Source organism: Patella vulgata, chromosome 2, assembly GCF_932274485.2.
Source record: "Patella vulgata chromosome 2, xgPatVulg1.2, whole genome shotgun sequence".
Lineage (NCBI taxonomy): Eukaryota > Metazoa > Mollusca > Gastropoda > Patellidae > Patella > Patella vulgata.
This window is the reverse complement of record NC_065880.2, coordinates 29,673,532-29,701,478: the sequence shown is the minus strand read 5'-3', so window position 1 is coordinate 29,701,478 and position 27,947 is coordinate 29,673,532. Positions and strand designations below refer to the sequence as shown.

Below are 27,947 nucleotides of genomic sequence, written 5' to 3'. Positions count from 1 at the left end.
TATACAATAGAGGGTATTAAATACATTTATTTAAAAAACATATTAATATAATAATATTGTGTAAAATTGACTTTTTAAAATGTCAAAACGCACTGCGTGACATGTGCGTGAAATAGCTTTATTTAATGAAATAATATCGCAGACAAGCAGAATAGCAGTCGTTACCATCTTAAATCTATGGTCCACTACATAGGCCCTTCGATAGGTCAGTCCTCCATTCCAGCAGGCCAAAATCAACATATTTTACCGATGTTGATCATTTGTGTTTTTGAGCCCCTGATAGTCATTTGCATTGCACAATGTCTATATTTTCAAGGCTTAAACCACGCCAAAATGTGCTCATAAAGTTTATTTAACATTTAAGTAAGAAACCCAAACTAAAATATCAAAGGTAGATTGTCGGATTAAAAGGAAGACAATTGAAAGATTTTACAAAATACTTATAGGTGACTTTGGCTTGTTTATATCCTGCACACCGCAGATGATGCCAAATGTTTCAAAATACTATAAGGAACAGACATTTCCTATAGAAAACTAACTTGCGCAATATTGTGGTTTAAGAAGTTTTCAAACTTCCCAAACTGACCAAACATCTCTTAACTTTTCTAGATTAATTCAAAGCATTTGAGACAAACCGAAAAGTACGCTATCAGAGACTTGGCATTTTTGTTGTTTTTACCAAAAACACCCTGTAATTGTCTCACATTCAATTTATGTTGGTTGGGCACAAAGAGTCTTGGACTATCTTACACCCAGTCTTTCATGATAAAGTTCAATTTCTATAGGAGAACACATTATTTCTAACGATCTCTTATTTAGCCTTTATGTTAAAGTTAAATTTATGTAGGATGTGATCACACCCAGCCTTTTATGTAGGAGGAACACACATATTATGTAACTATCTTACACCCAGCACTTCATGGTAAAAATCAATGTATGTAGAAGGAGCACATATTCTGTAACGATCTCACACCTAGCCCTTTATGTTAAAGTTCAATTTATATAGGAGCACAATTAATATTCTATAACGAACCCACAATCAGCCCTTTATATTAAAGTTCAGTTTATGTAGGCGGAGCACACATATTCTGTAACGATCTCAAATTCAGCCCTTTTTGTTAAAGTACAATTTATGTAGGAGGATCACATAATTCTGTAACGGTCTCACATTCAGACCTTTTTGTTAAAGGTCTATTATGTAGGAGGGGCACACATACTTTTTAATCGTCTCCCATTCCGCTATTGATGTAAATGGTTTAGTTATATAGATACACATACCATGTAGAAAACAGGATATTTCCAATTTTAAAGAGAAAAAGGTTTAGCATAGCTTCTCAAATAATTGAGGCGTGGTACAAGGCGTTCTTGAAAATGTATCCATATATTCCACCTCATGTACAACCCCACCTGCTTGCGAATATGACATCATATAATAAATTGTATTGTATTTTAGAATGTGGTTAATTGCTAGTGTCACAAGTAAGCAAAAACAATCATCTGAATAGTCATGAAGATAGACCTAAGGATGCAGCAGCCTAAACACCATTAGAAATTTTAAATAATTTCTCATGGATGTACAGGTCATGATGTTTTTGTTAATTGGCCAAAATTACAGTTTAACAAATTGAAAATTGAATGCAGTGGTAACCTTTGTATCTAAAGTACCCGAACCTCATTGTACACAGACTACAATTTAATTAATGTCTGATATGAAGACATTTTAGAAGTTTCTATATCCCAATTTCTGCACTTTATATCGTTGGAAACCGACAACAATTAAACAATTAATACCATATCAACAACGAAAATGTATTTACTTTGGATTTTCAAAGAAATTTTACCAGATAGCATTTATCCCAAACAGTTAATGCCACTGGGGGGAAAATACCATTATCCTTATTTTGAATGTGTCTTTTAGAAATCAGAAAAAAATATAGGACTAAAATAAAATACCCTGCGGAGCTACACAGTAATTATTTGTACTGACTGTGCAGTGTGAACAGAACCCTTACAAAGTATTGTTCAATATTAGTCTAATAATAACATCTTAAGAAATGTGGGTATCAATGCACAAATTACAAGCAGTATGTTGACAATACTGCAATAATGGAGGTGCAATTAAGGTGGGGTATAGTACCAATACCAGACACTGTCAAAGAAAGTAAACAGTCTATACAGAGACTTAAGTTAACATAATTTTCGAAAGAAACAATAATTTTCTTTTCTTTATTCATGGTGTCGTTTTTAGGGGAGTGAGAATGCGAGTCCACAAAATGGCCTTCGGGTGAAGTATGGTCACGTCGTGAACTGGTCGACTAAGGTGGTGTTTTTGTAACGATGCTGCAACACTGGTCTATTATTATAGGCAGATGCCAGTCCTGTCAAACATAAAGGCGTACATTAAATTATATTTGACCATATCGTTAACACGTGCTTTCATTGTTATGATTTTTTTCTGGACAGTTATGTTTTCTCTAAATTTTCGCGACAAATTAACCCCGCAAGCTAACGTAAGCGTACTTCGGTACCAATTTATAAATTATACTTGTTAGTAACGGGTCATTAAATCTGTGATTTTACTTTCAGATCAGTACAATTACACAAAAAGCACACTCCACATTATGAAAGAAATACTTTATATTGGATAACAGATCAAGAAACTATCTTTCTATGCGTATGTATAGTTTTTGTCAGATTAGTTTTCAGGAACCTTAAAGAATTTCAAACAAAAATTATTTTATTAAAATATGTTTGTCCCTGCAATAAGCTCAAGTTCATTTAATCATTTTAAACATTTGCTAGATAGTGGATATATCAGACTCCCAATAAGTAAACCATCACAAAATGTATACTGAAGTTATAAAGTAAAATTAGAAACCTGGTTAGTTTTCATTGTACATATGCTGTGTCCCGTCCTAGGCTTAAGTCAATTGGGTAAATAAACTTGCCTTAGAAATATGAACACCACAGGCTGGGGACTGCAGTGTGTTACTATACATTACGAAAATGTTTACGATGGTGAAATTAAAATCACATTTATCTGAGAATTAATCACTTAGTTTATGATTTCGGCCAATCTTGATCAGCCGATGTAAGTCCAAGTAGAACACCGAGTAGTTATTACTGGAATCTTACTTCATCGCTAACTCCTCAGTGATCACTGAAATCACTAACCCAAAAACGTGTTTACCGGTAAGACACACTTTGTATATTTGCGAGTGAAATCGGATGATTTGGTAAGCTTTTTATTCCTTTTACGAAGCAGTGCATATAATCGGACACGTTAACATACAGAAATAAATCTGAAAGAAATGGAGATCTATTGAGATTTATTAACATTTACATAGAAAAGATATATCCTCTAAAATACCCAGGAATTCTAACATTTTTACAACATCTTCTTCGTTGTATTTGCGTTTAGTGTCTGGACGGTTTTTAACAAAGTGTGGCGAACAGGATTGTACTACGGTATATTTGTACCAACAGAAATAGTTTGTCCGACAATATCTTTCTAGATTTTAATTTGGTGTAGTTTAATATTCTGAATAATGAAGAAGCTTATCAATTTGTCCATTTCAAGATGGATAGACGTCATGTGAACAACTCTGAGGAAGAACCACCACATCATGTGAACAACTCTGATTAAGAACCACCAATACAGAAATAACATACCTACCAACTTCAGTAAAATGCACGTTTTGGTTAAGTGACTGTATATTTGAACAAATCCGAATAGGAAGCAACTAACCCTTTTGGTATCTTCATTTGTACGAGTGTAAATAACACATATACATACTACTCTTATTACCTGCGACCATCCCCAAAGTAGTTCGGTGTGGAGAGGTCCGAGGTAATTATCGAATAAAAGGTTTGGTGTGGCTCATGGTTAGTAACAATGTGGGAGATAGACATTTTCGTAATGCCAGACAAATATTCTGTTCTTCATCTATAGTACTTTAAAAGAATGTCCAGTTGATTAATAGGAAGATTGGTGTTGAATAAGAGGGATCTTTTAGAATTACTGCCGGAGTTACTCCCTTTGAGTTACGAATCCTCGTTAACAATATTGGAGTTATCTTAAATGTACATATATTCCTTACCGCTGGGCGATGAAGGTCCTTGGCCCTATTTTATTTGCCAGGCGAATGATCACTGACATATCTTCTCGAATCATGTCGAAGTATTCAAAACTTATGAGCCTAAACGATGACAAGAACAAAAGTACTCTAATATTCGATCTAGAAGGTGACTGGTTCTTCCCCTGTGATTAGCCGAACAATTGAAAAATAATCCTATTTAATAACCTCTCACACAAAATGTGCGTTTATTGGTAGTTCCTTAATTTTGTAAATTAATTCAATATCAAAGTTCCGTCAAAGTGTTTTGAGAAAATCACGGGTAATGTTTATTCAAATTTCAGATAAATCCATTATTTTAAAACCATTATTAGAAGGAAGTATATCATTTCACAGACATGCGCAGAAACAATCTTGTCGAATTGTTACCAGGAACCCGTAAAATCGCATTTTCATCATTTTAAGGCATTTTATCAGGAATGCCAGCCCTAGAACAGTCTACAACCATATACATGTCTATTTATATATTTATTAAGAGGTTTCAGATACAGACACCGTTCCTCGTCGGGGCCTTGGCACCGTAACACTGACAAGCGGGAAACAACGCCGGAATATCCCGAGCCAACTTTCTCGACCAACACCGGGATCGAACCCGGACATGCAGGTAAGCAAGTTAGAAACAACCTTCTTCCTACTTTGTCATGTTTTGGGGTGAAATCTAATACTGTAGCAATAACAATATAATATGCATTTATCAGTTGATATATGAACTAGTTTTCCATCAGTTATATCGCTGATTTTTCAAGACAACTATGAATATAATATATTCCGTTCTTATTTAAATTTGCTTTTAAATTCGGTTTTATATATAATATAAAAAAGGGAGGGGAACGAAAAATAAGTCAAATCAGGTTATTCATTTTATTTTCTATGGAAGCGGCGTCAAATTTAGCTTAAATTTATTTGTTAATTTTAATGAAGATATCTATATTGATAGCCTGTGAATGAAATTTGTTTGATTAATATTACATTATAGACCACTAAGACGAAATAAAAATGAACCACTGAATTGACTGACGAGACATATTGCAGCTGAAATGTGACTTTTGGTATGATTGTGGGCTGGATATTTACCCACACAAGAAAATCAACAATAGTAGCAAAAGTGAGGGAAGCTTGCACCCTGTCGATGTTGCTAGATAAAGTGACGAGGTGTTGTCACACGTTGCCGTCATGGCTTGGTCGAGCCCTACTTCCCTAGTAATCACGGTCATTTGGAAAATATTTGCCAGTATCGGAACGGAATTGTGATGACATTAAACCTTCAGGCAAAAGGTCTGCTACTCATGCCCTCTTGTTTTGATGTCAACCATGCACAGAAGTGTAGGATTTGTACTGACCCTAGTTCTTTAAAAGCCACACTTTATACCTCATGTTGGCACCATAAGTTCGTAATTTATATGTGGTGCAGTTATGCGTTCGTGAAAACGTCATTCCCGCGTGTTATCGTTGTAATCTAATGGGTTTACAATCAGAATTACAAGATTAAAGTGTATCTCTAAAACGGGATTTACCGTCATCCATTTATGAAAGTGGTGCGTTTACATTGCGTCAGTATATCTGCACACTATTACATCCTGTCTAGCGGAAATTACTTCAAAATCTACATCATGGTTAAATGAGAAGCATTTAGAAAATACTTCCTCTCCGAACTGCCCTTAATTACGTAAAACTACACGGTGCGTGTTATTAAACAGCTGAATGGTCTTGAGCGGGCGTAAAGTTAATAAAAAGAATTAAAGAAAAATTTAATATTCCTCAACGTTTATTTAACTCTTAGAAATTCAGATGAAGTCTTATCGGTAATCAAATTTAGTTACTGTATTGAATTCATATATCCAAGCACCAATACTGACAACGTCACTTGCCAAATATTGACGAAATCCGTAAACTATGTTTACCGCCATGCCTCCCACTCCCGGAACATCCAATGCCACTTTCTCATAAAGCACAATGGGTGTGTACGGGAATATTATTAGACCTTAAATTATATTTCGCTATTTCGCTTTTAGTATTTGGATTACCCTTTCGAATGGGGAGTACCTGGATTGATGTATTTTGATTGTCCTTTAGAATGGACAGTACTGAGATAAATGTATTTTGATTACCCTTTCGAATGGAGAGTACCGGAATTAATGTATTTTGATTGCTCATTCGAATGGACAGTACTGAGTTTTGTGTATTTTGATTTCTCTTTAGTATATAGATTAATCGGATTGGTGTATTTTGATTGCTCTTTGGTGTTGTGAATCCTGGGAATGATTGCGTTCTTTAGAATGGACAATATTTTTTTGTTGCCCTTTACAATGGACAGTCCTGGGATTTACTTTATTTAAGTAGTATAGTCTTGTGTGTTTGATGCCAATCAAAAACAGAGTAACTTTGGAATTTTGATAAACTCTATTTAACAATAATCGACAATGTGTTATTGTGCAATATTTATCTGACGAGTGCTAGTACTCATCACATTAACATATTTTTAGAAATTCCAGATACAGAAAAGACATTTGATTTGAGGTCCTACTTTTCTGCTCTATCTAAGCTTAATTGAAGCCTGGCATACGCCATTCAGGGTGTCATCGGAGGGTTTGGGGGGGGGGGGGGTACCGAGACAGCGACGCTGCGGCCTACACTTGTTTAGAATTCCAACTGACGATGGTCTTTAACGTGCACACGAAAGTGCACACGGCACCTCGGTTTTTGATCACATCTGGGCGACCATGGAGACGTCATTCTTCGGCAGGTCCTTGGCACAGCAACGCCAACAAGGGGAAAGAACGCCGGAATATCCCGAGCAACCTTCTCGGTCAACACCGGGGTCGAACCCGGACCTGCTGTTAAGCCAGTTAGAAAAAAAACCTTCTTCCTACTTTGTCATGTTTTGGGGTGAATTCTAATACTGTGGCAGTAAAAATATAATGTGCATTTGAACTAGTTTTCCATCAGTTATATCGCTAATATTTCAAGACAAATATGAATAAAATATTCCGGTCTTATTTAAATTTGCTTTTAAATTCGGTTTTATATAATTTAAAAAAAGGGAGGGGTACGAAAAATAAGTCAAATCAGGTTATTCATTTTATAATCTACGAAGGCGGCTGTTAAATATTAACAGACGAAGCTGTATAGGCATATAATTTGTGTCATTAAATTTATTTGTTAATTTCAATGAAGAGATCTATATTGATAGCCTTACATCTAAGCCTTCATGCAAAAGGTCTGCTACTCATGCCCTCTTGTTCAGGTGTCAACCTTAGCATATCAATGCGACCTGCACGGAATTGTAGGATTTGTACTGACCCTAGTTCTTTAAAAGCCACACTTTATACCTCATGTTGGCACCATAAATTCGTAATTTATATGTGGGGCAGTTATGCGTTCGTGAAAACGCCATTCCCGCGTGTTAACGTTGTAATCTAGTGGGCTTACAATCAGAATTACAAGATTAAAGTGTATCACTAAATCAAGATCTACCATCATCCATTTATGAAAGTGGTGCGTTTTCATTGCGTCTTAGAATATCTACATACTATTATATCCTGTCTAGCGAAAATTACTTCAAAATCTATGTCATGGTTAAATGAGAAGCATTTAGAAAATACTTCCTCTCCGAACTGCCCTTAATTACGTAAAACTACACGGAGGGGGGTATTAAACAGCTTAATAGTCTTGAACGGGCGTAAAGCAAATAAAAAGAATTCAAGAAAGATTTAATGAACATCAACGTTTATTTAACTCTTAGAAATTCAGATGATGTCTAATCGCTAATTAAATTTAGTTACTGTATTGATTCCATATATCCAAGCACCGATACTGCCAATATCACTTGCCAGATATTGACGAAATTCGTAAACTATGTTTTCCGCCATGCCTTACACTCCCGGAACATCTGATGCCACTTTGTCATAAAGCCCAATGGGTGTGTACGGGAATATTATTAGACCTGAAATTATATTTCACTATTTCGCTTTTAGTATTTGGATTACCCTTTCGAATGGACAATATTGAGATTTATGTATTTTTGTTGCCCTTTAGAATGAGCAGTCCAGGCATTTATGTAAGTCGTGTAGTCTTGTATGCTTGATACCAATCAACTCACACAGGGTTACTTTGGAATTCTGATAAACTCTATATAACAATAATCGACAATGTTATTATTGTGAAATATTTACAATAATCGACAATGTTATTATTGTGAAATATTTATCTGACGGGTGCTAGTACTCATCACATCAACATGATTCCAGATACAGAAATTTGGTTTGAGGTCCTACTTTTCGACTCTATCTAAGCTAATGAAGCCTGACATACGCCATGCAGTGTTCCGTCGGGGGGTTGGGGTGGGAGTACCGGGAAGCTACGCTACAGTCTACTCTTGTTTCGAATTGCAACTGTCTATATGGTCCTTTAACGTGCACGCCAAAGTGTACACGGGACCTCAGTTTTTGATCACATCTTGGCGACCGTAGAGACGCCTTTCCTCGTCGGGCCCTTGGCACTGCAACACTGACAAGGGGAAACAACGCCAGAATATCCCGAGAAACTTTGTCAGCCAACACCGGGGTCGAACCCGGACCTGCAGTTAAGCAAGTTAGAAACAACCTTATTCCTACTTTGTCATGTTTTGGGGTGAAATCTAATACTGTAGCAATAACAATATAATATGCATTTATCAGTTGATATATGAACTAGTTTTCCATCAGTTATATCGCTGATATTTCAAGACAACTATGAATAATATATTCCTTTCTTATTTAAATTTGCTTTTAAATTCGGTTTTATATATAATTTAAAAAAGGGAGGGGTACGAAAAATAAGTCAAATCAGGTTATTCATTTTATTTTCTACGGAAGCGGCTGTTAAATATTAACAGACGAAGCTGTATAGGCATATGATTTGTGTCAAATATAGCTTAAATTTATTTGTTAATTTTAATGAAGATATCTATATTAACAGCTTATGAATGAAATTTGTTTGATTAATTACATTATAGACCACTAAGACGAAATAAAAACGCACCACTGAATTGACTGACGAGACATATTGCAGCTAAAATGTGACTTTTGGTATGATTGTGGGCTGGATATTTACCCACACAAGAAAATCAGCCATAGTAGCAAAAGTGATGGAAGCTTGCACCCTGTTGATGTTGCTGGATAAAGAGACGAAGTGTTGTCACACGTTGCCGTCATGGCCTTGATCGAGCCCTAGTAATCCCTGTCATTTGGAAACGACTTGCCAGTCTCTCGACGGAATTGTGATGACACCCAAGCCTTCTGGCAAAAGATCTGCTACTTATGCCCTTTTGTTCAGGTGTCAACCTAAGCATACCAATGCACCCTGCACAGAGATGTAAGAGTTGTACTGACCCTAGTTCTTTAAAAGCCACACTTTATACCTCATGTGTTGGGACCATAAATTCGTAATTTATATGTGGTGCAGTTATGCGTTCGTGAAAACGTAATTCCCGCGTGTTATCGTTGTAATCTAATGGGCTGACAATCAGAATTACAAGATTAAAGTGTATCTCTAAAACGAGATTTACTATCATCCATTTATGAAAGTGGCGCGTTTTCATTACGTCTTAGTATATCTACATACTATTCCATCCTGTCTAGCGAAAATTACTTCAAAATCTATGTCATGGTTAAATGAGAAGCATTTAGAAAATACTTCCTCTCCGAACTGCCCTTAATTACGTAAAACTACGCGGTGGGTGTTATTAAACAGCTGAATGGTCTTGAACGGGCGTAAAGCAAATAAAAACTATTAAAGAAAGATTTAATGAACATCAACGTGTACTTAACTCTTAGAAATGCAGATGATGTCTTATCGCTAATCAAATTTAGTTACTGTATTGATTCCATATATCCAAGCACCGATACTGACAATATCACTTGCCAGATACTGACGAAATCCGTAAACTATTTTTTCCGCCATGCCTCCCACTCCCGGAACACCTGATGCCACTTTCTCATAAAGCACAATGGTTGTGTACGGGAATATTATTAGACCTTAAATTATATTTCACTATTTCGCTTTTAGTATTTTGATTATCCTTTCGAATGGGGAGTACTGGCATTAATGTATTTTTATTGCTCATTCGAATGGACAGTACTGGGATTTGTGTTTTTTTATTTCTCTTTAGTATAGAGAATACTGGGATTGGTGTATTTTGATTGCTCTTTAGAATGAACAGTATTGGGATTGATGTATTTTTGTTGCCCTTGAGTATAGGCAGTTCTGGGATTTACTTTATATAAGTCGTATAGTCTTGTGTGCTTGATGCCAATCAACTCAAACGGGGCAACTTTGGAATTCTGACAAACTCTATATAACAATATTCGACAATGTTATTATTATAGTTAATATCCATGATAATTGTGAAATATTTATCTGACGAATGCTAATACTCATCACGTCAACAGGTAATCGAGTTACATTTGATATAGTTCATTGACCGGTATTCTATTGTCACTAACACAATTCACGATACCAAACTCATGAAAACTTATGTCATTTTTGGTACAATTTGATCGTGTTTCAATGTCGACTTTAATCTCGAAAATATGGAAAAGATAGGCCTAATTAACTAGACTTATGCCGATGTAATTGCTTTTGTAATCGGAGCTGGTGTTACTGAAAAGTCTTGTGTAAAATGACAAACGAAGAGAGGTTGATAAATGATATGTTACCTTACTCTACAGACTTACAGTTACAATACAAATGTTTAACACACCAGTGGAGAATTCGGCACTCCTCGGATAATTAGACCAGTCGAACGACGTTCCTCGACGCTTCCCTGCTTCTCTTTCTGTCTAAAGTTTGTTTTGATTTCCAAGTTTGTTGTAACGTTAACGAACCTGATTCGAAATTAATCCAGCTCTAGGATTAGACCTGTCATTGGTTGACGAGAAATGACAAGAGAAAATAGATGTTTTATTCCAACTTCTTGCTCCGTCTTTCAATGTTACACTGCCCTACACGCGCCTGTCATAAGACTGGCACGTGGGGATTAGCCGAGGCTGTAAAATGAATGCACCAACACCTTGTCCGCTAGCGACAAAGGATCTTGTAAAATCTTGTTTACAGAAATAATATAGTAAATTGAAGACCTTATCACCTGCCAGGACAATAGCTAGTGTCATATAGTCTATGTAGAAAATATAAAACATAATGTCCGCAGACACCCTACGTATTTTAACCTGTCAACTTCAGAACACAAAAGACATCAACGTCATCTCTATCGTTTCAACATTATTAACAATTTAAAGCATGGAATATGAATTGCCGATAAATAAGTTAGATATTAAATGTTTAATATCAAGCCCATTATAATTAATAATCCCAAACATAATTTAATGCTCCCAACGAGAGATTGAAGTATTTATATTTTCTAAAATATTTTGTAGAAGAAACAAACATAAAGACGTCGATGTTTGGTTCATTAAAGTAAATTATTATAACTCCAGATTGTTACGGTTGTATCAATGGCAATTTGCAATTGATTTGGAAATACACAAGACATAATGCTATGGAATATAATTACTGTTTATTACCGATCGACGTTCCGACTAAGAGTTCCCTAGATAAAGACTAGAGAAGCCCAGTGGAAATCACTCAGTAAAAGCAGTAATTGTATTATGGTAAGCCGACTGGTTCGCAACACATAATTCAACAGATCTGTAGACTGACTGTTTGTAATAATAGATAAGAGTGTTGTCAAATAAACCACCATCCGTTCCTTGCACATTTACTATTCCGTTTTGTCAATTGCTGCCTATTTTCTATATTGCTTTTCGTCATTAGTGACCCTGAAGGAGTTAATTAACAAATACCAGCGCGCCTGGAACAGGAACGGAGTATGACGTCATCGCATATCTTGGAATGTTGACGTCATATCAACCATCGAAGTCCATCAATCGTCTAAGGAACAATCATGTCAAGTTTCATTTCAAGCGTTTACGAATTGATGGTCTTAAGCTTTTTTCGAAGATCGTCGCCCGCAATAACAACAAAGATAGGTTTTTTAAATAAACATTTATGTATTAATAAACTAATTGGCTTGTGGCACTGTTGTTGGCCTTATCGCGAAGTGTATTCCGAAATTCAAAAGAAACGCGTACGCGTTTGAAGAGTTGACATAGGCTTTGAACTGCTGGTGTCTTTGAGTGGCTATCAAGCCTTCGCGGCTTCTGATAGAATATACTTATTTTGAGGAGTTCATGGACCTTCATTTTTGTTATGTTTTTTTGTTGACTCTGGTGACGTTTGACACCTAGGCGTTTTACCAAATTTCGCTATAATTAGTGTCGTGTGCGGGGCAGGAAATGTTTGTTCTAGAATACGTGACATCACTTCCCCTTTATAGAGTTATTCCTATACGTTTGAAGCTTATATTCTATGGTATGCTAAAGGCAGGGCATGTTTACATGATTTTAAAAAACCTGACATCACTTCTCTATTGAAGAGATTCTATGGGAAATCCTAATAATGTACACCCGGTTCAATATTTCATGTTTTCATTTTTTAAACTTGTGTACTTCAATATTTTTTTTGAATTATGTAGTTTCATTTTTCATGTTTTACTGTTTGTTGGTTAGTATTAGGCCAGAATATAAAACGAATTGAAATTACATGACGGAGATCCTTAATGGGGATCAATCGCTGGTGGATTCCCATAAAATCTGGGTTCCATTAATGTGCTTTCTCAATATTAGGAATGTGGCTGTTTTCTACATGGCCAGTGATTACAAAAGTCATCAGTGAACAGAAAGACTTTGTACAGAATAAACCAAGAACTTTCTCGTTAATCTATACACTATTTTTTTTACAAAATAGATCAACTTTTAATTGGCACCAGAAATAAAATTATCAGTTGACAAATTATGGGTATTTCTTGAAAACAACCCCGGTAATTACAAAATGATTAATCATTTGTTTTTGACACGTCATTTTTCATAGTTGAAATCCTACAATGAAAAAAGTTGTCAACGGACATCGCCCACCAGTTCGCTACTAATAAGCTCGATTGATATTTTAGACAGTGAAATAAACTAATTACATGGCATTTTTTGCAGGAAACGTGCGTTCATCCAAAACCACTAATCACTGTTTAACAACTCTCATACTATGATTGACAAGCGCGTGTGGAAGATGTGCAACATTTCCGTTCCGTCGCACGCAGCACGTTTGCAGGAACCGATCAACGACTACAAACTGGTCTTGATTGAAACGTAGTGTTTAATCCCACTGTGGCTGATCGATAGGATAGCCTGCTATTGTTTATATATATAGATAGACGTGTGGCCCACGATAACAATCGACTAACGCCGAGAATTCAAAGAGCCAGATGCTGGATAATATTGCATCCACTGATGGCAACTCTCATTTTACCGCGCTTCTCGTCGCAAGAGGTCGTCTCAGGACACGAGACTTTAACTGCACACACGTGATGCCGTGCATGCGTTGATAGTAGTTTTTCCCCCAAGATAGCGATTTGTACTTATAACAAGGTAAATGGGTGTGTCCAATTATTGACAGTGATTTTATTATTCATACTATGAGCAAGTTAACAATGCAATTAATTTCGGCCTATTCGATGTATTTAATGGCTTTCAGTTAACTTTGATTACAGTTTCAGAAGATTTTTGAGATTCTTAGTTACAATGCTGCTCACTGCACATTATATTAGACTGTGCCTATATGGATCTCTTTAAGGCCACAGATAATAAACGATTAATTTTTCTCATTGATTTGAATATTAATTCTCGTGTCTTAGCCCAAAGCATAAGTTGTTCTCAAATGTTTGTTTGTTTGAAAGCTTTCTATTATGACGCAAAGTCCTGTTCAAAGACAAGAATGGGGTTCACCATAGAAATCTTGAGATGCACAAACTGGAAGTAACGTACAAGAAAGAGTGTTATACTGCACCGTTACCAACCGTTTAACAATTTATGGTAATCTTTAGTGGTCCGAGATTATATCCGAACCAAGGGTCGTGAATCAAACTGTATATTTACTGCCCAGATTTGCTCTAATTTCAGTAGTGAGCTAAAGGTAAAATATGATGTTGAACTAAATATAAATACAACTCAGTTGAGGGAGAAAGAAAGAAGGCTTCTGTTTAAGGCGTAAATGCAGAAACGGATTATACCGGAGACTGTCTCAAACGTTTCGTCGACTCCCTGTGCCACCCACAAAATTTGCGCTACTAACAAACTACTATGGTTAATAAATCTTATTTCCAAATGCACACTAAGTGTACAATGGCGAATTTTGTGGGTGGCACATTTTTTACATTAAAACACTTTATTTCTATATTTTTACATTTCTATGTTTTTACTTTCCATACATCAAATATAGAATACTTTTATTGGAAATAATTACCCGATAAATACTTTCGTGGAGAATATACCTTTTATTTCGATAATTTTATTATAACACGTTTTCTATCTATTTTATATTAACACGTTTTATTTCCCATTTTTTCTGATGCGAAGTAAATCACTGTTAGACATCTACATGGAACTTTTCTTCCATATTGTTCTTTGTTCGTATTATCTCTATTGAATACAATATGATCTAGATTCTTTTATATTGTAGAATCCTTTCTTTAACGCGAGCAAAGGACGTACAATTTAATGAGAGTGAACCTAGGTCTGAAATAATCAAATAAAGTCTTCAAACATAAACCCAGGTGATGCAGTCAAAGTTTACACAAGTGATTATAGTTTGTGATTTAAGTCCACACCACTCGACAACTGTTTTCAATAGATTCTGCAGGAGAAGAAATCATTACTAAAGTCAAGCAATCTAGCTTCAAAACTGCTGAAATATTGGTAATTAATGAACCGTTAGAAATATGAACTATACCGTACGTTAGAAGGCTTACGATCTTAACTATTCGTTAACGGTATAATATTGTCACCCATGCATGTGCAAGATCTTGTAGATGAACAGTGCAGCAATGATTGGTCACACAGAGTAAACACACTCCGTGGTTTGCTTCTTTCACCCAGAGATTAGCGTCGAGACAAGAAATGAAATGTGGTTTACCGTTCTACCTTTCTGAACCAACGGACTAATAAAGACGGGAATACACTATGCAGTGTGCTATGAAGCAAATTTTGCCCAGATAGCAACGTTTCTGCCTACTCTTCTCCAAATCCCATCCGTCAACGTATACACAGGACCTTGGTTTTTCGTCCTATATAAACGAAAAACGCTTTTGTGTCATTTCAGGCCTCCATCCTGCACCCCTGGAAAGAGAAAACCAAACACTTGCTCGACCAATATCGTGATCGAACATAGAAGGGAAAAATCCCAAATACTTAATATATGTATGAACTCCTCAGTGAACTACTGAGTGAGCTTTACCTGACGGACACGATGGATCTTGACAAAATCGCCGATCGGTGGTCAAACTTTACTAAGCGTGGACGCTTGGTGAAAATATGAGGACATAGTCATATCTTTGCTAATTTATGTATATTCACCACAACAATATATCGAACATATAGGTCCATGTAAATTATGTAATTATCACATTTATAATTTGTTTCAGATTCACAGTACTTTGTACGTTCTTGCAAAAATCTTACTCATGTTAGTGTTTTCAGACCATCAGAATTCTGCAAAATCTAGGAAATGGCATTTCTGGGACCATAGATTCAAAACTTCCTCCGAGGAAGTATGCCTCCGTACCCCCTTTAGTGCTCGGCCCGCGGCTGCGTCACCCGTATTAGGGGGATGGGCATCAGTGGTATGATTTTTCTAAACACCCCCCCCCCCCAAAAAAAAAAAAATCGACATGTACGCCCCTGAGGCGGATACGTCGCTACCCAGTCAAAATTCCCTCTATCACAATGCATGGCGCATGCCCGTCTCCATGTACCCGACTGGCGTTTTAACCCTCTATCATTTCATGATGCAGCCTCAGTCTGCCTAATGGAGCGTGAGTTTACACTGATAAGAAGCCGCGTGTATTTTAATTTGAACCAAATCTAAAACATTTACTTTAATGTATTATCTATACACAAATCAGAGTATTGTATATCCACAGTGAGGGTGTGCACGTGTAAGTTTCATCAGTCGGAACCTTGATTTCCATAATTTGAATACATCTTTGATATCGACGGCACATTAATTAATAAAATATTTCATAATAACCACTGAACTATTTACTAATGACGTGACTAAAATGGAAACAAAATAAACCAATAATAACAGAGTTACAAAAGCCAAATACAAAATTTGCATATTCCATTTTCTCTTAAAAGATATCATACGAATAATTGTCACATAATAATACAAAAATGACAACAATAACATCAGTGGTTTTACCAGAGTAGCGCTAGGTATGACAAACAAACAAAAGAAAATCATGATAGCGGATTTAGGATCTTTGTTTGGTTTATGTAAATTTTATGCTAGGATGCAGTTTCGGTCATTCAGTATGAATGATATGTTAATCGTATGACCAGAATCTATAGAGAGAAAAAATTAAAAATCAGATTGGGCATGGCACTTATTTAGGTACGGGTCAGTGATCATATAGGTAGGTACAATGGGTTATTGGACATTACATGCATGAGCAAACTTTATGGTGTATTTGAAGTGTAGTGGAAGTGCTATGCAGCAAGGGCGACAACGTGTTTCTCTCCAGCGAAGATCTGCAACTTAATCAGGGTCTAACGACTTGTAGAATAATGCCCGATGAATTAACGGGTGGTATTAATATCGTAAAATTATTCAAACTGATTTTATAGGCAGTACCTGATCCTTATATAGCGATTATTTCGTTAATAGTTATTAAGCATTTATCGTTTGATGATTGTAGTCAAATACACACACCTGCGTCATAAAAGAAATATTTCACGGTACACATTTTATTTTTTTATATAAGAAACAATTATTGCTATCCCCATGAACATTTGACGGCGCGGTGGGCTGATTGGAGTATTCCTACAGGGTCCACTCAACCCATTTTAACGGTGTGTTTTATAACATATTCATATTTTATTGTATTCTTTAATGTTTTAGTTATGAATATTAAATATTAGAATAATATAAAAATGCATAAAAATGGAATGATAGTTCATATTTTTACTATGGTTAACCTGGGAGTATAATATTATTTCTTTCTTGCGCATTGAATATTTTCGAATCTGAAAAGATTATTTTTTGTTTACAAAATCATCGACCAACAGTGTTTACGATGTTGTTAGGTTCGTTGAGTTATTTTGAAACTAAAACACGGGAAGCGAACCCGAGACCTTACTGACCTATCGCGGCTCTCTCGTCTCTTGCAGCTTTGTCTTCGCGCGTTTCAGTAGCATAGGTTGAAGGCGAAGATGCAAGGAACGCGGCGAAATTAATGAGCATGGAGAAACAATTGATGGGGAAGATGCGAGGAAACGTTTGCTTCATATCTTCGGGTCTTTCTGTGATGTCATCGCACCTTAGCCGTTGTTCAATACTGGTCAAAGATGTAACTCTAGCCATAATAAGTATTAGTCCTCTAAAAAGGCGAATGCGAAGACACAAAGTTTGTTTTGTATCTTCGCCTTCCGTCTAATTGACAAAACCCTATTTGAACCAAAAAGAGAAAACGCAAAGTGAATTTCTTATCTTCGGCTTCCGGTTTTAAAAAGCCGTGTATGCGACAGAAATATGAGATGGACGCATATGCGACAGTCATGAATTCTGTGCATATATAGTGTGAATTTCTAGCAGTCTCTAATATTAACCACTTTACTAGGCTGTATAAGTCGGCGTTTGGTAACGACATGTCGTTTCTGTTCAGTTATTATATTATTATATATTCATCTAGCGGCAGGTGAATTTTAATTACAAAGGTTAATTTAATCATATCATTATATTTTCCTTTAACATAACGAAATTGTATAACCAACAAGTCAAGAATTGAGTCCTTTACTATAGTTATGTGCAGTAGCTTGCTGGTTAGTACTGTAGTATGGCAATGTGTGTGTATTTTATGTTTCGGTATATTAAGGAAGTCTGTTATATCGGCCTTGTTAGTGGACGAAGGAGGCGAAAAGAAACAGCTGTTTTCAGCTATCATAGCATTTTCTAAAAAATATACCAAAATATATCACAAAAGTCTCAGCAAACAACTACAGCCCTCTTCTTCAAAATCAACTCTGTATTATTCGTTTCTGTATGAATTATAATATCAATGAAACTGACCAACCCACCACAGAAGACTGGATTTAATATGAATATAGCATAGATTAAAAATCAGGACATGGTCAATTTGCTTTCAGTACGCTACGTTATTAAGAGATTTATTTTATGTCAAGTTTTGTCACTTTGTTTATTCTCATGTGATGCTAGATTGACGGCGGGACAACATAAATGGCCCGGTGTCTCTATTTCAATTTGTTGCTTCACGTCCAACCTTATGCAAAATAACATGACCATTCCGCTTGATTAAATAATTAATGTTTTCATATTAGAACAATTGAATACAAGTTTGACACTTATCTGTAGGATTAAAACTTCAAATTCAACCAACGACAAAGAACGTGTTTTTCATATTTTAATAACATATTTCATACAGCCATTTGTTAAAAGTTGCCTCGAGCTTTTTTGGGGTCATTTTTTGAGGTCGTACACTAATGGTTCTAATAAAAATTATATCTCTTTGGGTATTTGTCTTGTTTTCTCACAATGTTAAAAACCCCGAAAGAGAAAACTTGAACAAGGAGATGCCATGTTTTAGTGCCTAAACAGGCCTAGTATTAATGAATAGGCGATAAATACATTCGTCTCCATGTTTAGTAACAATAATATTACGTCTAAACAGCATTTACAGTGTAATTATTCCACATTCTTCCGCAGTGAACATTCAGTCACAAGTAACATGCACAAAACTTAATGATGACGTGCATCATATAAGAATTTTACATAATTATTATAAATGGTAGCAAATGTTTATGTACTGATATACAAAATACACATATAGCGACAGACTCATACATAAACCACAAATACGTGAAAATATTATAAATGATAAAAGTAAGCTCAAGAGCTACAGACCCTTTATGTAAATCGGAATTTTCCAACTGAACGGCAATTTCGTTTTAGATTCTACATGACGAACATCATATTTTTACATCAAGATATTCTTTGATAACGAATACGAAAGTAACTAATAGAGTGAGTACGTTTTAACATCGCATTGCTTTACCGCTAGCCCCCTGCGTAATGTGTCTTGTCCGTAGTTTTGTTTTGTGTAATCATGTGGGATGCAATCCCCCCACGCTGACTATAATATTATGGGTAATGACTATAGATGACATTGATGGGTGATTCTGAAATTTTGTACGGTCCCTTTTTACGGCTATAGTCAAACAGTCCTATTAAGTCTGGAAAAATAAAAAAATACTACGTTTAAAGGGCGTACGACACTATTCTTTCGAACCTTAAAATAGACGAAAGTGAGTTTAAAAGCATATATTATTTTAATTAAATGTATATACAGTAATTTATATTGAATTTTTAAACACATTTATTGTAATTTCTAAGCAATTAAGTTGGGTGAAATACGTGAACAGTCCAAATTGGACAACAGTTATTGCACGCGGTTAAATACAACGACGCCAGATTTTAAAATAGAAGTCAGACTTTCAGAACAAAATCCTGCTATGTTCTATACTGATCTCCGGGTTGCGAGGGTCACTATTAGTTAACTATAATAAACAGTCGATCTTTATTTCAACCAAATCTCATTTCCGTTGTATCTATGACAGGTTAGGTAATTAAAAAAAAAAAACAACGGGATACAGTTTTTCTCATACTCTGTCCTTGTGTCCCTTATCCATCAAATAATTCAATGCTATCAGTTATGACCAGTTGAAACAAGCGGTTGCCATGCAAGATACACCCATATTTTGCAAGAAATGTATTGGGAAGAGCTAAAATTAATAGGGCTTATCCTCTCATTCAAGATCTTTTGATCCTTAACATATTTGTTAAGTTTCCTCAGAATGGGACAACAATAATGTATTCATAAAAAGCATGGACTATAGCTCCTCTAGAATGTAAGGTCTGATGCATACTAAAGTCGAACTCATCCAAGAAATTTGATCCTTAACACATAGTTTAAGTTGAATCTCATGAATCGGAAAAAAAATGTCGCTTCTGGAAGGTCCACAAATTTCATTCAAGACAGGGGGGCAATACGCACCAAAATTGAACTCATCCAAGAACTAGTGATACTCGTTTAAGTGTCATCTAAATCAGATAAAAATTGTGACCTCTAGATGGTCCACAACCTGGGCATTACATGTTCTTATATTATTTGCGTGAAGCGGGGCGCCATTTGACTGAAAGTTTCGGTCGGATTTTCACGAAATTTGGTCTCAACGATATTTGAACGGTTTTGAGGCTCCACACGCTAAATACGTGATATTTCGTACAATCAGAGGTCATAATCCAGAAAGTTAGAGTCCAATACGCGCCAATATCAAAAGAAACTCAGACCTTTGGGATATATCAAATTGGATGAAAATTCGAACCTCTGCGTGTTTTAAAACCTAGGTATTAGTATTACATGGTTTTAAAGATAGCGGCCATTAATTTGTCGGGCAGTTTGGATCCGATTTTCACGAAATTTGCACTCAATAAAATAAAACCTGTGAGCTCTAGGGAGTCCACAAGCTAAAAATGTATATATAGGAAGTGATGGTCCTATATGCGGTTATAAACATTGTGACCTCTACAGTCTAGAGTGTCCACAGTCATGGTATTATTATGCATTTATTTGTCAAGTTCAGTATTGTAGGAAACCACCATCGACTGTATTTGCATGGTAGGGGATTTAGAAAAGAAATAAAATTTAACTTTAATGCTGAGTAATTTTATTAGCCGGAAATCGCTCAGAAAGCGTCTTTGACGATCTAGACTCAAGGAGCTTCAGGGAGGCCCCTGGACCCTCGTCTAAAGGTCTAGGATGGTAGCCCCCCCCCCTCCCCCCAAACAACCAAGAATTGCTTCCGCCGGCCCTAGTGTATCAACATGGTTTGGGTAAGCATGGTATGTATGTCTGCGAAAAATCAACAGCGGTTTTTCTCTGGATTAGCCGAACATTCCGGTAAGTTAGATAAAACATTGACCTTTAGAGCTTTTACAACGTTCGACGACAACGTTGCGTGACTCTGAATTTCAAAGTTTCCTCCTTGGAACAAGAGTTGAACATAATGATATTAAAAGGAAATATACCCGAGATAAGCTAGAATGTAGTTCAGACCGATGTAACCATAGTTGAATATTAGAATAGACCGTGACAGTTGTGGCTGTTTGATAATTAACATCAATGTACTCTACTTCAAATTCCAATAATATACCGTATAAATCTTAGATCAACTTTCGGTACATTTCGCCATCATTCTAAAGCACATAATTATATAACCGTACTTCTAGATGTCTCTTTTGTATTTTACATTTTTGATTTTACCTGTGTATTTTATTTAATCGTGGAAGATATGCGCTATAAAAATGTGCATACTAATAAATAATAATCATAATGTGAGGAGTTCTCCTATAGTTAAGCAGTTTTGTTGTACTTTTCTATTTCTTGAATTTAGCACTGACTGATATGGTTGGTTAGATATTGTATGTTTGGATGTATAATTAACAGGTTTTGGCCACGTGAAAGTAGCACTTACATATAATATAAAAAAAAATCTTGTAGCCAAAAATTTAAAACAGTTATTATTTCATAGCCCGTGATGCGGAAATCACCGGATTACACATCAAATAAAACCCTATAAAACGTAGTGGTGCGCTTAATGACGATGCGAGAAACCTGGGAATTAATAAACGTTTTATCAACCAGTTATCTGACAAGAGATGAATAAAACCAGCTACAAGCTGAATGACCCCTGTTACGGAACAAATAAAGACTCCGTTTTCACTATCAGTTAAGGGTATAAGCAGCTCAAACTCTACTCGACATATGCGGCCTAGTATTGTTAAAAACCGCTTGAAAAATAGAAAGCGACAAGAAAACACCGCAATGCTAATCATTATCCTATTTTCAGCTTTTAGTTATCATACAAGGTCGAAATATCAACAAAAAACCCAACTCACTCTGCACTCAAGTCCTTATTTTTTAGGGGTTTAATGAAAGTCGTTTGATCCATATAAAGAAAAAAGCAGCAAGCCGAGTTGTTCAACTCAATCTATGCCGTCAGCTATTGTACAGTTAAATTGTTCTCTGCCAGTGTTACTAACATGAAAATGAGATTGGTGTTAGAATTCAATGCCGTGTTCACTGTGTTTATTCTGAAATAATACAAAAAAAAAACGATTTGTCTCTTTTCCAATTATTCCTTTTGAGAATAGAGCCTGGGCGTCTTGTATAATAGAAAAGTGTTTCTTTTAAAGTATTATAATATATGAATTGCACAATGTTGCTATAGAAAGGGTCATATCCAATAATGATTTCCGACATCACGCCAGGTAAAATAAATGAGGATAAACTATTTTTTTTAAAATATGGTATAATGAATGGGACGATATGTTTGTTAACTTCAGACTTTTATTAGGAAGCTAATGAATTGAAGCCAACTTTGATAAGTTTTCTTCCATAAGTAGTTACAAGTAAAGCAATACATACGGTATGCATTATGTCAGGGTCGGACAATTGAAGTGCTCCGTGTTGCAAGTTTTAAATCTTGTTATTAAAAACTTGGAACACTGAAAACAATGAATTCGCGTGTTAGTATCAAAAGCGATAAAATAACGTTAATATACAAACTGAATAGAGTTGGTATGTTGACGTCACCTTGACGTACCCCATGCTTTAGACATACTTGTTATCCTTGAATTCCAGGGTTATCAAGCATTTTTTTTTTATCAAATCTCTTTTATGGGGAATGGTAAACGATTTTTAACAAAAGTGGTACAATTTATGCCTAGTTAGTCTACACATCATCGTCGAATCGATGCAACTTTATACTTTATATTGTTACCGAAAAGCTTTTGATTAAAATGGTTCTGATTAGCTAATATCTTGTTCTTTAGGGATCAAAGGCGAGTAATTGGTTTAAGAGATGCAATGGGTCATTTGACCACACGAGTCGAAATCAAGCGTTTAATAAAGTATTGTCTCGATCGTACCTCACGCGCACGCTTGTCGTGTTCGGCGACTATTACGTCACTAAACTCAAAGGAACGGAAATTGTAAGAGCGCCATACAATAGGACATCATGATGGTCTGTCAAGTACATAAACCGTATAGAGTTCGGCAAAGTCTGACAATAGTTTCTAGCAGGCTTTGTAACAATTTGGTAGGAAAGATAGAGCACGCTAAGATAATCTTAGTCAATCAAGTTGAATAAGACCTCTGATAACTAATGGTAATTTGAGAAAATGGAAAAATCATCTGATAATTCAGTGAATAATTTAAAGCGAAGTAACATTATGCAAGTCGGTCTCTTTGAACAACGTCCGACATTATATATAATCACTGAATGGCAATGATTTTCGGAAAATTATATTCTAATTTTTATAATTATTCATCAGGCCATAAACATCAAAACCATAGACAGACAAGATAATAAGTATTGGCTCTGTACCCACAGACACTGGATGCTGGGTTCAGTTAATCTGTGGGATACAAAATGAGCAACATGCAACGAACGTGCAAACTATTTAAATTGCATATTGATGCTTACACTTGAAATGTGTTGCGTTGTTATATCGACAATAAATCGTAACAAGTGGTTTCCGTAAAGCAGATTTAAAGTCGTAATTCATTACTTTGATTAATGTTATTAAATATTAATTATTATTTACAGATACTCGGAATCAAATTGTCATTGAAGCAAGGCGGAGAACGTATTAATTATGAAATTTTCTTTATTGTGTGTTTCGGTAATATTGGTAATTACAAGAAAATGGCGTCTTTTCAATTTTATTCGAATCAATGACGCGTGGAAAAAGTCATACAATCAACATTCATAATTACATCAGAATAATTTGTTGATTCCTGGAAACTTGTATTTATCTTTGTGGCATTTAGTTTTTAAATTTCTCATGGTTCAATGACAGTACTCGTTTAATTTATTGATAATTATAGTCTATAGTGAATATTAAATGAAGCAATCAATTCATTAATTCAACGAAATTCGATTAGGGCTTCACACGTAATTTGTGGTTTTCAGACAAGTCACTTTTTTCAATCGTTGATTTGATTTTAGTTGTGAACGGTGCATTGAAATAAATCTCCGTATAGTTTCGCTACACTGCGATTATTTTACTGATATCGATTGAGAATAAAAATCGATACATCAGCGAAAATGTTTACAGATGGTACAAAAAATACGATTTCAAATCTTATAATTTTTATCAATGTAAACCGTGACGGTCTCGTTTCAGTAGCTTTAATATTGATCTGTGACACGTGGCCATGACTAACCTTATTAATATAGATACTTATTGTGTTGAGAAGATGAAATGCCTTGTTAATATATGCAATAAAAAGGTGAGAAAGGGAGGGGGTAGAGAAATAGGGTTTAGCGTTCATTTGACACAAACCAGATTATTTCGGGACCAAAAACATGATTCAATTTTATTTCAATAATTCGCTTGTGTGTAGGGGTCTTTAGCAGTTTTAGGAAACCGAAGAACTCGTAGGAAGTCCACGACCCTACTTCATGTCATATACAAGCGGGGAATCGAAACCCCCGCCATTTGACTCAAGGATATACCTTCTGATCTGAAGTGCACGCGTTAAACCATTCTAAAACAACCACTGTAATATACTATTTGAATTTTAATTATAGTAGCTTCGGTTGGGTAAATTATAAGTAATTAAACTACACAGCATCTTAGAATTTTTATGATGAACTTCATAAACAAATCGCCTCTAACATTTTCAAAAATATTGTACAAACCAGGCGTGTTATGCGACGAAAAGGCGTTAAATTTGAAAGTTTACTAATTTTCTTGATTAACTAGATAATAAGTGTCCTACTGCTATTTGAAGTGTGTATTTTATATTTTGCACTATGACTACCATTAGGGAGGTGAATTAATATAAACCATTGGCTTCCATTTGATTGTTTAGAATTTATTGACAATGTATGTACCTCGCGTGATTCTTATCAGCATAAAATATTGTTTATTCAAGATAGCAAAAAATAAAACGGCACCTATCAACATGTTTATAATCAACACCATATTCATTAAATCTTCAAGAAATATCAAAACATTTCCATTTGTGAACCAAAAATAAAATAGGTATTTAAGAATTTCAATATTTGAACATGGTCTTGGTGGGGTAAATCTCTGAGAACAGTCAAATGAGGGGACGTAACTCCCTTTCTTCTTTTTGAAATAATCATGTCCAATTGGAAATACAAAGAACTATGTTTTATTTTTTGAGGAGATGTTTACTATGTGTTGATATTTATTCTGTTTGAGAAACCAATATTTGCCTCCCTATGGGACCAATCACTTTCATTTCAACACATCTGAATATTTACCACCAGATTTAAAGGTCCTACGCGACAAGAGCAATTGATTCTTAAAATTTCGCGTAAAACAAATCCAGCCTTCCAACATTTGCCTTACACATGTCCCCTCGGACTTGGCACCCTCATCAATAAGTCGTGGCAATAGGCTTTTTAAAACATTTTTTTTATATTTCAGTCTACTTTATATATAAGCTTGAGAGACGGGTCGACATCATATCAGATAAACCAGTTCGTTCTCGTCAACTAACGCTAACTAATTTTGACGTGATAAGCTTTCTAGACAAAATATGGTTTACAGGGATTAAACTCCTAATTATAAACCTTAATCTATGGCCTTAACACGGGTGACCTTCGGTGCTCGTGTGTCCAACTCTCTATCTAAGTGTGGATTGGGTGTAAAATATCATATCAAGTTTGAGGCACCTTTCGTTCAGAAGAGGTGTTCAATTTCGCTTGACGTAAAAATCTGATGTCCTTTGGGTATTGTTACTAGTGTGATTAGAGGTAAACTGAGACTGGACGACGGTCAGCCTGACCAAACACATGCCAAGGTCACTCAAAGTTCTAATCCACTCCCTAATATATTCTGTTACAATTGATATTGAACTGATTTTTGTGACATTTTATTACTGCCGTGTCGCGTTCTTTTTTCAGAGTTTCTTTGGTAATATATTAGAACACACCAATTCATTAAAATATATATCATGAAAAAAGCTTTAAAAAGTATACCATGTCTTAAGGTTAACACACGACAACTGTTAAACAAAACACAAACAGAACAAAACATACAGCGTGGGAGTACAATTAAAGTACAAAAATTCCCAGAGAAGGTTTAACATCGAGATACAGAACTGAAAAAGTCAGAGAATTTGGGGGGCTTTTCTGAAACGATGTGGTACTTACGCTACATGTAAGAACGAAAGACAAGAAAACAATAATAAAACACCCACCGACGAACTGAATTCATTTCCAAACGATGAGTGAGTTATCCTTGATGTTGTATTACAAGGTAATTTAATTGCCAAATCTGGCAAACAAACAATTAGCCTGAAAATGAAAGACCTTTCACATTATGGTTAATTAGAAATATTATGTAATATCTGACAGAATACTAATGAGTTGGTACAGTAGGGTGTATATTTTAGCACCTTATGTTATGTTTAGTGTACAGTTTGTATTTGTAAACAGTAGAAACTATAGAAGGCGACATCGTCAAGTATTTTAACATAACAATGAGTGTCACATGAATTAGACTACTTATACCGTGACATGATAATTGAGTTTACTTATGTCAGTAGATAGAAATGATGTATACGACATTTTTACAAAAATCATCGGAACGTTACGTTTTACTTATAAAGTAGTGACTTTCGCGTCGCTAATTTTTTTTATATCATAATAATAGCTGACGTTTTTTATATATATATATATATATACCCATCGCAAAAACACTGGCCCTCATACGTAGAATGCAGTAACGACGCTCTGTCTCACGCCCAATTTTATTAATACTTAAAAAATTGTTATACGATGTTAGCAACAATCATATCCCATTAAATATGTATGGAAAGGTTTACTTATTTCTCAACACAGCACGTTTTAGGATCGGTAAATAAATCATATCAATCATAATACGGACCAGATTGAACAACGTTCAATGTGTACACATGTATATAAATGTGTTGCTGATTAAGTTTTGAGTTCATGGTTCTGTTATGTATTCCTTTATTTATGAGAGATGTTATGCATGTTCCACAAGTCCGTTCACATTTTGAATAAAATACTGTTTTAAATTTTTTTAAAAAGTGGATATATGAACACGTTACTGCTCACAGACAGTATACCGTAGTTTTTTTTTAACTGAAGCTACCAGAAGAATGTAACCGGATTAGGGCAAAGTCAACAAATAGACTCGTCGTCAGCAAAGTTTTTAAAATAGCAAATTTCATTGGAAATATGTTTACATTATGAACTGCTAAAATAAAAGAGAATAAGTATCGGTTTTGGTTGTTTTTTTTGTTGGGTTTTTTTTTCGGAGGGGGGGGGTAAACGAATGCGCATGAAATGCCTCGTGCACAACAAACTTCACTAGTTGCAGCTAAATAAAGCAGTAGTGTAGTATAGTCCAACCTACAGGGTTGATGAAAACTGGATAATAGGATTCAGACCAGTAAATGATCATCCTTCTAGAATACTCCTCCGAAATAGTTTAAGATAGCTCATTTCGTTTTTTGCTGAAAATAAATAAACTAACTTTCGTCTTCGGTTATTTTGACTAATGCAATTTCCAATTTTTAAGTGC

General features: G+C 35.3%; 1 protein-coding gene and 1 long non-coding RNA gene across 3 annotated transcripts in view; both read right to left on the bottom strand.

The window, feature by feature from the left end:
• LOC126811674 (decapping and exoribonuclease protein) overlaps positions 1-27,947 on the bottom strand; it is a 146,153-nt gene that overhangs the window by 94,917 nt on the left and 23,289 nt on the right. The window lies entirely within an intron of this gene.
• Positions 10-26,583, bottom strand: LOC126811677 (uncharacterized). Its single transcript, XR_007675702.2, has 2 exons — positions 22,783-26,583; positions 10-22,448 (listed from the first exon to the last, which is right to left on the bottom strand). It is a non-coding gene; the product is annotated as an uncharacterized LOC126811677 (long non-coding RNA).